Raw genomic sequence first — 11566 nt, 5'->3', positions numbered from 1 at the left:
ATCTTTAGTAATAATACCGTTAGTAGCAAAATAAGTTAAATTTGGTAGCAGAAGAGCTTTTACAATTAAAATTTTTCCAAGCAATGTTAAATTTCTTTTTGACCATCTGTCTACAAGTTTTGTAATTTTATCCAAGATTTTTTCTATGTTCAATATTTGACATTCCTTATTATCATACCCAAAATAAATACCAAGACTTTTGACTGGTTTATTTGTCCAATTGATATTTTCATATTTATCTTTACTGCTTTTTAATCTCCCTAACCATATCCCTTCTGTTTTATTCCTATTAAGTTTCAGCCCTGATAGACTTCCAAATGTCTCTATTATACTGAGAGCCAGGCTTATATCTTTACGAGACTGAAGAAACAATGTTGTGTCATCTGCTAATTGACAGATTTTTAAATTACAAGATTGTCCATCTAATTTTATTGTTATTCCCTTAAGTTCTTTATTTTTTCTCAATCTTATTGCCATTAATTCAACTGTTATAACAAACAGTAAAGCAGAAATCAGACATCTTTGTCGTATTCCCCTATATATTTTAAATGGACTTGAGACCCACCCATTATTCAAAATACACCCTTTAATATCGCTATACATAGTTTCAACCCATCTGATAAATCCACTTTTAAATCCAAACTTTTTGAGAGTTTCTGTCATAAAAATCCATTCTAAAGAATCAAAAGCCTTACTAAAATCTAGAAATAGTACTGCTCCTTCTATATTAAATTTCTCTGAATAATCAATTATGTCTTGAATTGGTCTTATGTTAAAGCCAATATATCTATTTTTTACATATCCAGTTTGGTCTAGACTTATAATAGATGGTAAAACTTTTTTAAGTCTTTGTGCTAACACATAAGCCAGTAGTTTTGTATCTATATTAAGTAATGTATTTGGACGGTAATTATTTAATGAAAGCGGGTCATCTTTTTTATATATTAAGGAAATTGCACCTTTTTTTTGTGAATTAGTAAGTTCTTTTTTCTCATAATTATTATTGAATACTTTTACCATAATATTTTTTAAATTATTCCAAAATTGCCTATAAAATTCCACTGTCAGACCATCCAGGCCAGGGGATTTATTTAACTTCATTTTAAAAATTGCTTCTGTACATTCTTTCTCAGTCACTTCCCCTTCACATTGATTACTTTCTGATTCATCTAGCTGCTTTGATATTTCTGTTTCTATTATGTACTTCTTAACCTCATTATCACAGGGATTAGTTGATTCATAGAGTTTTTTGTAGTATTTTACATCCAAGTCTAAAATTTTATTTTGATTTTTGGTAGCCAAACCATTTTCATCATATAATTCAGTAACAACTTTTTTTGTTTGACGACTCTTTTCTAGCCCCAAAAAATATGCACTATTTTTTTCACCTCCTTCAAACCATTTTACCCTTGACCTTACTTTTTGCCCTTTAATCTTGTCTTTATACAAACTATCTAAAACTCATTTTCAACATTCTCTATTTCCTTTTGTAGTGTTTTATTTATATCAGTACTATCATTTATTTCATTATTTAGGTTATTCAACTTTGTTTCCAGAACATTTATTTCATATTTCTTTAATTTAGCTCTTCTTTTACATTAGTCTAAACTTGCGTCCCTTACTACTATTTTCAAATTATCCCAAAGAATCCCCAAATCATCACATTTGGTTAATTCTTTTTCATATTTAGATATTAGCTTTTTAATAACATAACCATATTCTTCATTGTTCCTTTTACTAGCATTTAACTTCCAATACCCCCGTCCTTTATTTCCTCTTTCAGTATTTAATTTGAGTGACACTGCATTGTGGTCAGTTATTTTTTGGACAATAGGTCTAATATCACAACTTTTGCAGTTTTTTTGTACCTCTTTAGAAACAAAAAAATAATCAATTCTGGTAGCTTCTGTTCTATCTTTCCTACTCCAAGTAAATTGTCTAGTATTTTTATTTTTGCTTTTCCAAATATCGATTAGTTTACATGATTTTATAAGCCCTTTTAAACTTGTTACTGGTTTATCAAATTTTTTGGGAGATTTAGTTTTATTTTTTGTATCTAGCAGTGACCAAATGTCATTAAAATCACCTCCTAGAATGACTTGCCCCAGTCTGTATTTATTAATAAACACTTTTATTGTTTTAAAAAAACTATTTCTTTCTCTCAATCTGTTCGGAGCATAGATATTAACTAATGTGTAAATATTTTCATCAATTTCAATATTAATCATAATAACTCTTCCTTCTAAATCTTTATGTTCATCTATGTATTTGAATTTGGTTTAATCTTTTATCCATATTGCCACCCCACGTGAATTGCTTGTCCCGTCGCTTCTAAAAAGATTTTCACCAAATTCTTTTTCTAATGTGAACTTCATTTTATTTATAAAATGGGTTTCCTGCATGAATAGAATATCACATTTTTGTTGATTTGACCAGCTTACAATTTTACTTATTTTTTCAGGTTGTTGCAGGCCATTGACATTGACCGTGCTTATATGTAGATCTGGTAAGTACCATTTTCTAATCATAGTTTTGAAAATATTTTCCATATCTAGTATGCAGCTGTATTTATATATTTGTATATCATTTTTATATCTTGCTATTTTAGTGGGGTTTTTAATCATTTTTTGGCAGAAATATTTTACCATATTTCTAGCGTTTTTATTACACTTAAATGTATGTTTACTGAAAGGTTTTAAATAGCTTGTTCTTTTCATATACAGGTATATTTCCTGAGTGTTTACAAAGTACGCTTCATTAATTCTTGTGGATTTAAATTTTAACGATGTACCTTTAAACAATTTTCTAGCTTTTACTATCTTTGTAAACATAAGCAATTTTTTGTTATTGTTTATCCTGCTTCTGTTTCTTGTTTTGAGTGATTTCTTTTCACAGAAATAACAATGATTTACTTGCGGCATTGTGTCTTTAGAATCTGACATAAAGTTTATTTTATTTTTATTTTTAAAACTAAGCATTCTGCGTTTGGATCTCAGTTTATAACACATTTTGTATTTAAAGTTTGTTTGTCCAGTTACGTATGTTCTACATTTTGACCTGCTGTTATTAATAACTTTTCCGTTTAGTCTGATTTTTGACACTGAATCGTATTTTGATGATTGTAATGATTGATGTGATGATTTACACTCATTAAGAATTATTTTATGAGATTTAATAGACAACCATTTAAGACACTCGTCAGTGGATTTTTTTGTAAGATTCAAGAACTTCGAATGTAAAATAGAAGTCCGTGCGAGGTCGAATGATCTGTATTTACATGTCCACGTGACACTGTATATAAACATATGCACGTGTTGACACACTGTTTTTACCCACAAAATAATGCATGTAAACTTGGGCACTTTTTGGCACAATATGCATTTTTCAGTACTCTTTTCATCATATCTATGATAAGAAAATTTGATCACACTACATATCACCAGAGAATATATCATTGGTGGTAACAGATATAAAAATGTCCATATATAATAACATACATGTACACATAAAATTCTTACAACAAAACCATGCAATATATGGTACACTGTTTTTCTCAAGTACACACAGTGAAAAAAAATATTTTTAGAGCTTTTAATTTTAGGTGAAATATCAAGAACATTTGCATTTAAACAGGTCTTTTCGATTGACTGTTAGAAAATATGTAAACATAGAGATCAAAATAAACAACTGCAAGAATATTCTACCTAATAAAACTGCATTGTTAGATTCATTCCAGCAAATATAACATCATTCTGAGTTATTCATTATTTGGTGAGGTATGGATTACTTTTGTTGAAAATATTAAAGAAAACTAAGGGGTCACCTAAAACAAATAACATTCAAAGGCAATTTCGAATAAAAAATAAAGGTTTTTCTTTTGTGAGAAAAGTCTCAAAAATGTCGAAAATACTGACAAATTTGAAGTAAAATGGATTTTTCCAATGAGCGGCAAAACTGTTAACATGAAGTTTCAGACAATAAATAGTACACAAATTCGGGCAAATATAACTGCATTCTTGGTTTTTGATTATTCTTTAAACAAATCTTAACGCAAAAATATATAGTATACTAGTTTTACAATAAAAAGTGATGGCTGGCATAATCAAAACACAATTATTGACGAGTTTCTATCATTAATTCCGGAAAAATCTTTAAAGTCGTCGACTATACTAACAAATTCAGCGACTTTTTTAACAGGTATATCCGAACGACTGATAACAAAATGAAAACATCAAGATCAAGTTTATCAACTGTACAAATATTCTGCTTAATATAACTTTGTGAGATGTGAATTGATTAAAAAAAAAATATAAACCTAAAATTAGTAGTCACGAAAGGTGTTTCCAATGAACATTAAAAATTTAACTTGATATTTCAGACAATAAATTACAAACACTTCGAGAAAAAATAACTGCATTCTTAATTATTGATTATTTTGGGAAAAAAATCGTTATAAAAAAAATATATAGTATACTATTGATGGCTTGCATAAGTACCAAGTCCGGAATATGGCAGTTGTTATCAAATAGTCCGTTTCTATGTATGTTGGCGTTTGTTTTTGTTGCAGTTCAGTGTTTCTGTTGGTATGTTGTTTTCCTCTTATAATTGATGTGTTTCTCTCGGTTTTAGTTTGTAACCCGGATTTGTTTCCTCTTAATCGATTTATGACTTTTGAACAGCGGTATAATACTGTTGCCTTTATTTATAAGCAAAATACAATAATTGACAGTTTTTTATTATTATTTCCAGAAGTATCTTCAAACTCGTCGAATATACTCACAAAATTTGACGCAGAAATTGTTCTCCGACTTTTTTTTTTATTCCGTGTGACTGTTAGATTATATGTAAACATCAAGATCAAGACATACAACTACAATTTATTTCTATTCCGTTATATTTGGAATTTCCCTATTCTATTTCTATCTTTAGACTTGTGGTACAAGTTTGGCTAGTATGTAAATCAGAAGTGGTCTGATGTTACTGTTGTTTTCTGCACGAATATTTCGAGGGCGGTAGTACGGGTGGGGTTTTATAGGCATATATAAGTCCTGATTACGTTTGATTATTATCGATGTGCTCCAGTAACTTTGATAGACGAAGTTAACGTTAAGCTCTGCATAATATATCCGAGGAAGGCTCCGACCATGATGAACGCCGTGCTACTACTCAACATGCTGAAAATAGTAACGAAACAGAGTTAAGTACGGACGGGGCTATTTCGCTTTTCACTTCAGCTTTAAACAATGCTTTAGAGAAGCAAAAACATTCCTTGATTAATCATTTCGAAGCTCGTTTACGAAAAAGTGTTAAAGCAACCGGTGTCGACCAACCAGAATTTGTATTCCAAAGTGAGGGAATTAAAGTGCAACATTCGTTTAATACCGAGCGTCTGGAGAGGATTGCTGCCGTTGAAAGTTGTATAAAGCTTTGAAACGCTTCCGAAGTTAGTGAAATTATTACCCAGGAAAAGGAAATCATCCGTAAGCGTAACAAAATTCTAAAGATAGCCGACAAGCATGGATGGGACAGGGTTAAAGAGTACTTGGATAGTCCGTTGGCCGACAATAAAGAAGATGCTAGTGATTTGCGTGCTGCTATTTCCAGGGCTTCTCGTAAAAGAAGTTCCAAGCCGTACAGTAAACCAGAATCTTCCAATAGTGGTTCCGGAAAAGGAGAATTCAATTCCAGGAGTTTTTTTCGTGGCCTTGGCCAAGTCAGTGATACCGAGTTCTCCAAAGCAGGCAAGTCAGAAAGTTACAAGTGTTTCTATTGTAACCAGCCCGGGCACTTTGCAAGGAACTGCCCCGAAAAAAGGATTCCTACAGCGACAGTTGGTGCACCAAAGTTCCAGGAACAGAACACAGGAAAGACCCAGTAACAAAACAGATACAGACATAGATGAAGTTGAGTATTGTTTTCAATTTGTTAACAAGTATGAGAAAAAATCTTGTCAAAATCTTATAAATGTGAAAGGAAATTTAAGAAAACATGCATTGTTTTGGAAAAATGTACTTAACGCTAATGATTTTATAATGAATGTTATTAATTTTGGTTATAGAATTCCTTTTCTGAGTTAAACACCGACTATTTTTCTAAGTAATAATAGATCCGCGTTAAAACACTCAGAATTTGTGGAAAATTCTATTGAAGAACTTTTAACTAAAGAATGTATAAAAGAAGTAAATCGACCATTTGTCGTTAATCCACTTACTGTGTCGGTAAATAGTGCGGGTAAAGAAAGATTTGTCTTAGATTTGAGACATGTTAATAAATTTGTCGAGAAACAAAAAGTTAAATTTGAAGGGGTTAAAGAAGCTATGACATTTGTAAATTTTAGCGGTTTTGGGTTTAAATTTGATTTAAAGTCTGGTTATCACCATATAGAAATTCACCCTGATCATCAAAAATATTTAGGATTTTCTTGGCAATATGGTGATACAGTGCGTTATTTTACTTTTTCGGTTTTGCCTTTTGGACTTTCATCAGCTGGTCATATATTTACCAAGGCAGTACGTGTGTTAGTTAAATACTGGAGATCTTTAGGATTTCCCATGGTGGTTTATTTAGATGATGGTATGGGTACAGCAGAAAATTTTGATACATGTTTTGAATTATCGAAAACAGTAAAAAATGATTTACTGCTTTCCGGTTTTATTGCTAATACAGAAAAGAGTGTCTGGGAACCAGTACAAAATATTGATTGGTTAGGTTTTGTTTGGAACTTAAAAGATTGTACTTTAGAAATATCGCTTAAAAAATTATTTACTTTAAAGCTGGTAATATCGAGCGTAGTAGATGGCAAAACTATTTTGACTTATAGATGTATTGCTAAAATATGTGGAAAAATCATTTCTATGATTCCTGCTCTTGGTAACGTTTGTCAAATGATGACGAAGCATATGCATATGCTAGTCTGTTGTAGATCTGCATGGGACGATGTCATCCCTATAAATGACAACATTTTGAAGGAACTAAAATTTTGGTATTTTGAATGCGAGTCATTATCTTTCCAACGCATTGTACCTATAAATAGAATACCACAGCGTGTAATTTTCACTGACGCTAGTCAGTATGCCGGAGCAGGGTTTATAACGAATGATAACAAAATTGTACATTTTATGTTTGATGGTCATGAAAGAAACAAAAGTTCTACATGGAGAGAATTGAAAACTGTAGAAAAGAATATTTCTTCTTTTAAATCTGATTTAACAGGAAAATTTGTTAAACTTTATACAGATAACCAAAATGTAGTACAGATTGTTAAAAAAGGTAGCATGAAAGTAGAATTACAAGACATTGCTTTAAGCTTATTTCATATTTGTTTGTCACATAATATTTTCTTGGATGTTGAATGGATACCTAGAGATAAAAATACTTATGCAGATTATCTGAGCAAAATTTTTGATTATGACGATTGGGGTGTTTCCTATCAAATTTTTATATATTTTGATAAATTATGGGGACCATTCACATGCGATCGTTTTGCAGATTCGAAAAACAAAAAAGTAGACTATTTTAATTCTAGATATTATTCACCAGATACTTCCGGGGTTGATGCTTTCGCATATGATTGGTCTGCTCATAATAACTGGTTAGTTCCACCAGTTTGTTTAGTTAGCAAGTGTTTAAATCACATGCGGTTATGTAAAGCTAAAGGCACTTTAGTTGTACCTAAATGGCCATCAGCGTTATTTTGGCCTATCTTAGTGAATAGGTTTTCAGACAGATTTAAATCTTTCGTTTTAGACTTTAGAGAGTACGTAAAACCTATGAACTTTTTTACAAAAGGTTCACAAGAAAAGAGTATATTTGCACAGAGACCTTTTAACAGTAATGTATATGTTTTGTTGTTGGATTTCTTGAAGTATTGAGATTTATGCATTGAAAGTTGTATACAGACTGTAGTTGATTTAGTTTTCTGCGATGGTTATTTGCCGCAGTTATCAGATATGAGACTATATTCGTAAGAATGTTAAATTTAACATTGTGATGTTTTAACTGCAACAATTAGATATGTCATTGTTAACATTGTTGATTAATTGTTTATGAATACAGTGAGGGTTAATGCCACTGTATATATATAAGTATATGACTTTTTTAGATACTGTGAGGTTGAATGCCACAGTAAGTGTGCGAGGAAAATGCCGCATTCATTTGTTTGCGAGGAAAATGCCGCACTCATTTGTTTGCGAGGGAAATGCCGCATTCATTTGTTTGCGAGGGAAATGCCGCATTCATTTGTTTGCGAGGGAAATGCCGCACTGGGTTGTTTGCGAGGGAAATGCCGCATTCATTTATAGTAGTAATGTTAATTATATTTACTTTGTTTATAGTTATTACTTGGTATTCATTATTATATTTATTTTACAGATCAATGGAAACAATTTGAGTGTTATGCCAATGATTCGAGATTTGCCAGTATCATACGAGATTTACCCTCTTTTGTCGAATCGTCTAGATCAAATTCTACAATTAAGAAATACAAGTGCTATTTTAAAAAGTTTGAAAAATGGTGTGTTTCATGTTCACTTGAGTGTTTACCAGCGACAACTACTACGATTTCTATGTATATAGGTGGACTCATTCAACAGGGATCCAATGTTGCGATTTTAGATGCAAGTTTTTATTCAATAAAATGGTTTCATGACTTTAATTTCAAACATAATCCTTGTTCAGACAAATTCCTTGATCTTATTTATGAAGGAGGAAGGAGATTGCTAAGTAAACCTATAATCAAAAAAGAACCTATTACGCCAGATATATTAAGGAAAATTGTTTTGAAGTTCGGAGATCATAATAATCTCAAAAAATTGCGTGTAGTAGTATTATTTCTGTTAGGATTTTCTGGATTTTTGAGGTATAGTGAATTGGCTAACATTAAGATGAATAATATTGAGTTTCAAGTCAGTCATGTTAAAATTCGCATTGATAAAAGCAAAACTGATTTATACAGAAGGGGTAATTCTGTTGTTATAGCTGCAACAGGTACAGATTTATGTCCAGTTTTTTGGTTAAATAAGTATATCAATTTAGCTGAATTGAGCAAAAATTCTGATAGCTATATTTTCAGAGCACTGTCTTTTATGAAATCGAAAGATGTTTATAAATTATGTAATATAAATAGTCCATTGTCCTATACCAGAGCGAGAGAAATTTTGTTAGAGAGTTTATCAGATATTGGTTTAGATAAGCTTAAGTTTGGGCTTCATAGTTTGAGAAGTGGTGGCGCTTCTACGGGGGCTAATAGAGGAGTCTCTGATAGGTTACTTAAAGTCCACGGTAGATGGGCTTCTGATAAAGCCAAAGATGGGTATATTAAAGACAATTTGTCTCTTATTTAGCCATGTATTTAGTATAGAAATGTTTTAAATTCGGACGAATTCATGAGGGAGAATTTAACATATTTTACCTTGTATACCTGAATGATTGCTTGCTTCAGCAATATACATTATTGACCATTTTTTATTATTAAACCCAGTAGACTGTTCAAACTCGTCGAATATACACACAAAATATGACGCAGAAATTGTTGTCCGACTTTTTTAACAGATGCTTCCGAGTTACAATTAGATTTTATGCAAACATAAAGCTCAAGACAAACAACTGTACACATATTCTACCTTATATACCAGCATTGTGAGTTGTGAATTATTTTTGTTGAAAATATTAACGGAAAATAAGTGGTCACGTAAAACAAGACACAAGCAAAAGCAACTTCGAATACAATCAAGATTTTTTATTGCGTTTAAAGTCTCAAAAAACGTAGAAAATATTGACAAAATTTTAGGAAAATGGCACAACGGTTTTAGCAAAAGGTTTTGTGAATGAACTTTAAAAATGTGACATTTAAGTTTCAGACAATAAAACTAAACACATTCGAGCTAATATAACTGCATTCTTAGTTTTTCAAAACAAATCTTAATGAATATATAGTATACTCTTTTTACAATAAAAAGTGATGACTTGCATAAGCAACACACAATTATTGACGAGTCTTTATCATAAATTCCATTAAGATCTTCAAATTCGTCGAATATATTCACAAAATCAGAAGCAAACATTTTGGCGACTTTTTTAACAGGTACATCCGAATGACCGTTTAAAAAAATGAAACATCAAGATCAAGATAATCAACTGTACAAATATTCGACCTAATAGAAGTGCATTGTGAGGTGTGAATTAATTTTTTGAAAATATTGACCTAAAATAAGTGGTCACGTAAAACAATAAAATGCATGATCGATTTCCAATAATACAACGTTTTTTTCTATGGAGAAGAATGTCAAAAAAAAGTCGAGACTGGTCACAAATTTGAAGAAAAATGGATCAGCGCTTTAATGAAAAAGTGTTTCCAATGAACATTATAAGGTTAACTTAATATTTCAGACAATAAATTATAAACACATTTGAGCAAGTATAACTGCATATTTAGTTGATGATGATATTTGAAAAAATTTGAATGAAAAAATATATTCTACATAGTTTGATATTTACACCTATGCGTAGGCACTATTTTGTTTTAAATATGTACTACCTTCCAATACGTTTTTTTTTTGCTGGGCCCCATTTGGTGGTGTTACATTTTACAAATTCTATCCAAATTATTTTTGCAAAGAATTACGCTGAAGCGAGTGCTAGGGGCCGTCTTAAACTTGGAGTGAGGTGAGAGTTCTGTTTGCTCCGTGTTAAAGGCCTCATATTGACTCCAGGATGAAACACAGCAATAAAAGCGCTGTTCCTTTGCTTTTTGTGTTTTATTTTTTGCTGTGCATGTACTGATTTTGTGTCATAGATGGATACCCAATATCGTTTGTTTTACTATTAAAGTATATTTTGTTCAATTATACATTGATCGTTTACTTCAGAAATATACAATTATTGACCATCTTTTATAATTAATTCCAGGAGAATCTTCAACCTCGTCGAATATACTCACAAAATTTGGCGCAGAAATTGTTGTCCGACATTTTTAACAGATGCTTCCGTGTTACCGTTAGATTATATGTTAACACAAAGATCAAGACAAACAACTGTACACATATTCTACCTTATATACCTGCATTGTGAGTTGTGAATTATTTTGGTTAAAAACATTGACGAAAAATAAGCAGTCACGTAAAACAAATCACATGCAAAAGCAATCTCGAATACAAACAAGTTTTTATCCTACAGCGAGGAAAATCTCAATAAACGTAGAAAATATTAACAAAATTTGATGAAAATATAGTCAGCGCTTCTAGCAAAAGATTTTGCCAATGAACATCAAAAATGTAAACTTTAAGTTTCAGACAATAAGTTGTAAACAAAGTCAAGCTAATATAACCAAATTCTTAGTTGTTGATTTTTTCAAAACAAATCTTAAGGAAAACAATATATAGTATATTACAATAAACAGTGATGGATTGCATAAGCAAAACATAATTATTGACGACTTTTTTTCATTAATTCCAGGAAAATCTTCAAACCCCTCGAATATACAAACAAAATCAGAAGCAAAAATTTCGGTATTTTTTTTAACAGGTATATCCGCATGACCGTTAGAAAAAAATGGAAACATCAAGATCAA

The 11566-nt window shown here is 31.0% G+C and overlaps 1 long non-coding RNA gene across 8 annotated transcripts in view; it reads left to right on the top strand.

Moving 5' to 3' along the window:
• The first annotated feature begins 8715 nt into the window (after positions 1-8715).
• LOC127737456 (uncharacterized) overlaps positions 8716-11566 on the top strand; it is a 63422-nt gene continuing 60571 nt past the window's right edge. For 3 of the 8 annotated variants that reach the window (XR_007999552.1, XR_007999518.1, XR_007999512.1), the window contains exons 1-2: positions 8716-8857; positions 10906-11063. This is a non-coding gene — a long non-coding RNA (uncharacterized LOC127737456). Of the gene's footprint in view, positions 8858-9419; positions 9637-10905; positions 11064-11566 lie in introns of those variants that run through there. The other 5 variants (XR_007999540.1, XR_007999522.1, XR_007999530.1 and 2 more) reach the window with 3 other exon arrangements.

This window comes from Mytilus californianus, unplaced genomic scaffold (genome assembly GCF_021869535.1).
Source record: "Mytilus californianus isolate M0D057914Y unplaced genomic scaffold, xbMytCali1.0.p SCAF_4, whole genome shotgun sequence".
Classification (NCBI taxonomy): domain Eukaryota; kingdom Metazoa; phylum Mollusca; class Bivalvia; order Mytilida; family Mytilidae; genus Mytilus; species Mytilus californianus.
The sequence above is the reverse complement of the archived record's forward strand: the minus strand, read 5'-3'. Positions and strand labels throughout refer to the sequence as shown.